A 6,570-nucleotide genomic window follows, 5' to 3' on the forward strand; every position below is an offset into this window, starting at 1 on the left:
TTCCCTCCACGTAGCACAATGCTGGAGGCTCCCCGGAGAGACGTCTGACGGTGTCTGCGAGCGAGTGGTTGGCCGCAGCAGAGTCCTGCCAAGCCATTGTAATGTTAAAACAACCTCTGCATTCCTCGCGCTGCAGTGCAAACACTAAGCCAAGCCTGGAAAGTTACCGACATGGGGCCCAATGATTTCCCTACAACTTCTTGGATGCAGCTCTGTTTTAAAAAAAGAATGTAGCTTTGTGACCCTAAAACTGCAGCATCATACAGCTGGCTGAGATACTGTGAACACCTTTGACATTTGCGTGGGATTCTGGGCTCGTTTAAAATTTCTGGTAATGTTTTCCGAGCTCGCTGTGCATTCTAGGAATGAACAAACACGCTCGAATGGCTGTTTTTACGAGGGCAAGTTTGCCAAAACCTAAAGGTCATAAACTAGCAAGTCACATGGAGAAATATCTTATTGGTATCTGTTTTTATCCTTGTCCAAATCTGGACCGCTAAACAACAGTTTTTAGTTCTGCGTCACAGCGGGAAATTAAAGTAGTAATGATCCAAATGTGTTTGAATCAACAGAGCAGTTAGAGGAGCATCCTACAGGAAGAAAAGCAAACTCTGTAATTAATCTGAAAGGGCCTGCAGGGGGAAGCTGGTGGTGAGAGGCTTTAATACAAGACCACACAGAAGTGTTGTTGAGGGATTAGGTGAAAAACTCCATTCATCAAACTAGGACTGGACATTTATTGGATTGTTTATCATTTATCGTGATACATTTCTTTTGATAAGATAAAATTGTACACATGAGATCGATTTCCACACAAAAGCGTGCCTGAGCGTTGTTTTGAACACGCCAAACCCATAGGAGGCAGTGTAGCGCCAAGCTAAGTAAAACCTATCTTAGCCAATTAGACTGCTTCAAATTGACCATGACATGGCGCCAGGAGGGTCATTTGTGTGGACAGAAAGAAAGGTTAAACTACTTTTAAATATCATAGTAAAATATACAGTTAACAAAAGATGTGTATGTGTGCATGTCCCTAAATCTTTTAGTCTCGCATCGGCTTTTGAAAGGACTGCTACAAGATGATCTTTTAAATTTCAAAATTTGCTGGAAACAACAGCTTGTTGACAATAATAGCTTTTTCTTCATAGTAAACGTGGCACAGGAATTGTCAAGCGAGCAGTAACTGCTGTCATTACTTGTCACAGAACATTTCACTGACCGATTAGTTGTTTATGTGTGTGTGTTCCTCATTAACCTGGGATTTGAACCGGGGACCCCATTCGTCACTTACATTTCCAGCTTGTGATGCCAGCGCTCCTAGCCTGGTACCCAGCTCGCTAACAAACTGAAGCGGATTCATTATTCCCGCTGCTGGCAGCCGCTGTGTTCCACTCTACTTGTGGAAACTAAATATCTCAACTTGAAGCCGTTTACGTCGGTAGCCGCATTTATGAGCCACTCATGCAGCTTTTTACCGTAGCTCTTCTGTACTGTTTTGAATCTGGTTTTCTGGTGTTCACTAATGTTTCCAGTTGTAAAAACGTCTTTACAACATCATGAACACTTCTGTTCATTTAACCTTTATAGAGTCACGAACTGACAAACCTCGGATTGTTACATGCATAGATTTAATAATGAAATAGTACATCTGCTTAAAGATGATTAAATAAATTGTTTAAGATGTTGGACCCTGCCAGTCCAAACCTGTAATTGAGTTTCTATTGCTGCATGTTGTCCAGATGACACAGTGAGAGCGAAGCATTAGATACAGTAAGAAACCTGGCAGATACACAATGGCACTTTGTGTTGGTGGCAAACCTCATTCTGCTTCAAATTTAGCATCTTTCACATACAGTGCAATAAACAGAAGTATCAAACCACTACAGATTTATTCTGTTTTGAAAATATTGATACCAGACACAGATAAGTTAGTACATTATGCTATTTTTAAATTATATAGATTTTTTTTATCATTATTTTTATGAAAAGTTGTATTTTATAAAAAAAAAAAAACTGAACTGAATGGATCTGGAACCCATATGGTTTAATCAAAAGATGTAAACTTGAGTTCAAGACTCAGACTTCAGTTGCTTGAACTTGGAAGTAAATGAAGGAGCAGTGTCTTGTTTGAATGAAAACACTTTCTCCTCTTTCTTGCTTAAGCAATATTTTAAAACTTGCTACGAGATTTATATCTCATTGAGACCAAAATATTCTCTCTTTAAATCGAAGGTCCAAACAGTAGAACAGCAACACCTCACAATAAAAATGACATGTAAAAAACTTTGTTCTTGTGAGAAGTCATTAAAACCCGGGTCATGCCATCATCCTCTTACCACTTCCTGTCGTCTTTTCCACCTGTAGCAACATCCATTGATCACATATTTGTGACGCAAAAAAAAAGGGTTTCCATTGCACTTTTGCGAAATATATTAATTTTGATATGGCTAAAAAAAACACCTCAACCTTGAGCAAAATCTTTTAGGTTTTTTTCAAAATTGGTGCGTTTCCATTAAGCATATTTATTTTTATAATTCCAATCTATGCAATATTTTGGTCAGTGGCTGTAAATCGTATTTACCCAGGCTAAATGTGAAAAATGTACCAAAGACAAAAACTGACAAAATAGCTAAGATGCCATTTCTTTCACAGTCCTCTCTCTCAGTAATATGATCCTCAGAGAAGCTCTCTTTTCCATTTTGTGCAGCTTTTTATCTTCCTGTGTATCTCCTGAGCTCTTCATGATGATCACACACAGACACATTCAGCTCTTGCAGCAGGTCAGTTGGATCTTTTTCTTGTTGTTGCTTCAGCAGTGTGCACTGCCAGCTGTTTGTTTGCACTGGGGGATCTGTAACAGATATGCAATCTCTTTGCAGCTCCCACTCTCAGCCTTCCTCACAGCTAAACAAGACCAGCCTAAACTTTGTGAAAAGGAAAACTCCTCCAGCTGATGCAACGGCTGAGTCAACTTTCCAATGATTGACCATATTCATAAGCACATCACGGAAACATACGTGCTGTATAACTGGTTGTTTGTGAGATCAGAATGAAGTGACCAGTTTCATTGCTGGGATGTAGCTTCTTGGAAAATCAGCCTGATTAAAGGGAGTAAAGAGCTGCCACACCGACCCCCTTCCTCCATGCTTTCACAGAGATCTTTGAGAGCTGCTTTGTTTCTACCGCCAATCTGATTCCATTAGCCGCTCCAGCGCACAAACACACTCTTGTTTTACTTAACAGTGTTTCCATTTTTTAAAAGGGTAAAATTAAAATCTAAAAGTCCTGATGAAAGCTCACAGGACCGTCACCAGGAACCTTCCAGCAGCTCATCAACTTTTCTGGGCAGAATCTACCAGGTTGTTAGCAGATTGAAACCATTTATTCCAAAAACCTGCACATGATCCTTTTTAACACATGTAGTTTATCGTTTGGTTACAGTGGCCATACTGAAAACCTGGTTGTGATTATCATACGGAAAGCTCAGTGGAAGCAGAAAGCAATGCATAGAACTACAGTCTACATAAAGGTATGGCTCTTTGATTAAAAACAAACGATTAAAAAGAGACCCTTCTTATTTCAATCTAACTTATTGGCTTATACCGATATTTTTTCCACAGTTTCAACCAGGATGAGGTCTGACTTTCACTGAACCACTCCAACACTTTGAGTCTTTACTTTACTCTGCTGTAAATTTGCTGCTGTTTTGATTCATTGTCCTGCTCATAATCTGATAAACTGTTAGATTTAATGGATGCCAACTTCCACTGACATTTTGATTTCAAGAAGAGCTCAGGTCCATCTTCATTACTGCTCCCAAACAATCCCAAATCCATATTCGACAACTGGTAAGATGAACAAATAAATGTTTCCCTTTGGATTTTTTTTACAAGAAATACCATAATAACCATAATAAGGTGGAACTTTTTTATTTTTATTTTTTATAAGTACTTTTAAATCAGACAGCAGATGCATGTCTGTTGTCTGTGTTTCCACTGAGTGGGATGGTGTGGATTGGTGTCCGGTGTCCGGATCTCATGGTCCGGCATATTCAGTAGCGTTTCCTCTGCCTATTGGACTCTGATTGGGCAGAGAGAGTCCAACCCAAGCACCTAACTTGGGTTGGACAAGTATGAGGACAAATGTGACGCAAGCAGTGATGATTAATGAACTGTGTTGTGACACTAACAGCTTCACTCTGTCCGTTCTGTATCATTCTCTGTGGACTTATAACTGAAGGGCTCCCATGTTGTAGTACAGGTTGGTGTATGAACCACACTGACACTTTGACATTGCTGTACCACTCAGTGGAAGTGAAATGTGAAATGCTCCTGAAATCACTTCTTTGTTTTCTTGGTCGTGTGCTTTGGATGATTTTTATGTTGTCTCCTCTTTTTAGTAGACTAGCCACCCAATAAGATGACCAATGCTCGTCTTCTCTTATTACTCAGGTTAAAAACTTGATAGTGCATATTTATGCAAAATGTCTTTAGTTTTGATTGCTCCATGCTCTTTTGCTGCAGGCACTGAGAAGTGCTGGCATACTTTGTGACTATTGTATTAAGACTCATTACCTGCAACCATTTGTTATGTGTGTGGTAGTAAAGCCCTAAATTATCCAGCTTCTTTCTGCAGCAACCAGAACTTTATGTTTTGCCAGGAACCCATAAAGAGAGATTTACTGGCTTTGAATTGGGGTCACTTTTTGGTATTTGCATCATGTGATGGCGGAAAATATGCTTTCTGTCTTGATTATGGTTGTAGATAATTGATGAGTACATTTGTAAACTGCAGCAGATGTAGGGAAGATTTCCTGCACACAACGTTTCATATGACTGCAGATGAAATTGTTACTGAGCATGGTGAAGATTGTGGAGGCATTTTACCCTTAAACTAGTACTAAACAAACCTCTTTTGTGTCAAGCAGGCCAGGCTAGACCTCAGCCTCATCCAAGAAATCTGATCTCCATTAAATTCAAATCTGCTGCTCCAAATCTGCACGGCTCATCCATGTTGCTTCACTTTTCTTGCACAAAAATGAACTTGCCTCTGAGTACGGCCAAAACGTAATAAAAGATCAATGTCTTCACCAAATGTTTCAGTGCAAGGCGAGATGCCGTTTCAAATTTCTTCTCCCTTAAAAGGTTTAGAGCAGCAAAGAAACAGTCCCTGTTCATCACATACAGTTTCTAGGAAACATATTCCCACCTATTGACCTATCTCACCTTTTACCATATACAGCAATAAACCTCAATGTGTTTTATTGGGATTTATTGTCATAGACTGACACCAAGTAGTGCATAAGAAATGATTCATAGTTTTCAAGGTCTTTTTCAAATAAGATTCTGAAAATTTCAGTATCCTTGAACATCTCACTGAGCACTGTTTTATCAATCTGTCATGAAGTGGTGTGGTAGGCGGTGAGGGAAACGCAGCAGACCAAAAGTAGAAATGAAATTATGATTTTAATCCAAAACACAATGTCAAAAAACCAGGCAGCACTGCTGAGCAGAGATCAGGGCTCAACACAGTTAGCAACTGGCTACGCGAATGAACACGAGCACACTTGCTCACACATACGACAGCCTAGACAAGGACCCGACGAGGAACAAAGGACACAGGTGGGGTTAAATACACAGAGGGGAATCACGGAAACGAGACACACCTGGGAAACAATCAAGGGGAGACAGGACAACACAGAGACTCAGAAACCCAGAAAAACTCAAAATAAACACATAGATAACTCAAAAACACAGATCACAACACAGTCATAAAAAACTGGAAAGAGGGTGTCCTGTGGTGGCGTAGGGGATAGCGCAACCCACGTTTGGAGGCCTTGCGTCCTCGTCGCGGGTTTGATTCCCGGACCCAGTGACATTTGCCGCATGTTTTCCCCGCTCTCCCTCCCCCTTTCCCTTTCAACCTGCTTTCATATAGGGGACACTAGACCACACAAAACACCCCCTGGAGGGGAGAGAAAAAAAAAAAATGGAAAGAGTATTTGACACCTATCAGACCTATCAAAAGTTGCCCATCATGAAAAGGGAGCATTGATCAGAGAAGCAGCCAAGATGGTCATGGTAACTTTAGAGGAGCTGCAGAGACCCTAGTTGGAACAGTCTGTCAAGAGGAAAAGTACTTGTGTGTTTTACAAATCTGGCCCCTATTGAGACAAGAAGAAAGTCTTTGCTGGAGGAAAGGAATAAGAAGTCCTATTAAAAGTTTCCGACCAGCCTTTCAGAGACCACAGCAAAAATGTGGATTACTCCAGAAAAAATCTTTTGGCTTACATTTATTGTGGAAATCATCATTCAGTGGGATTGTTTGTCTTCTGTCCGGAGATGGAAACTGGTAATATTTATTGGGAAGATAGATTCATCTAAATATAGGACAACAACCCTAAATATACAACCAGAGCTGTAATGGTAGATCAAAGTATACTCATATATTGGAATGATCCTGTTATTCCAACATACCAAGTCTAAACCTAAATCAATTCCTGACATCTTGACAGAGACTGACATAGACCAAATTGCTTGCAGATTTATGTTTATGGATAATGCATTCTTT

The 6,570-nt window shown here is 40.1% G+C and overlaps 1 long non-coding RNA gene across 1 annotated transcript; it reads left to right on the plus strand.

Moving 5' to 3' along the window:
* Nucleotides 1-2,677: 2,677 nt before the first annotated feature.
* On the plus strand, nt 2,678-3,529 carry LOC122826721. Its single transcript, XR_006369852.1, has 3 exons — nt 2,678-2,780; nt 2,880-3,359; nt 3,442-3,529. It is a non-coding gene; the product is annotated as an uncharacterized LOC122826721 (long non-coding RNA).
* Nucleotides 3,530-6,570: the final 3,041 nt, after the last annotated feature.

The sequence above is a fragment of the Gambusia affinis genome, linkage group LG01 (genome assembly GCF_019740435.1).
Source record: "Gambusia affinis linkage group LG01, SWU_Gaff_1.0, whole genome shotgun sequence".
Lineage (NCBI taxonomy): Eukaryota > Metazoa > Chordata > Actinopteri > Cyprinodontiformes > Poeciliidae > Gambusia > Gambusia affinis.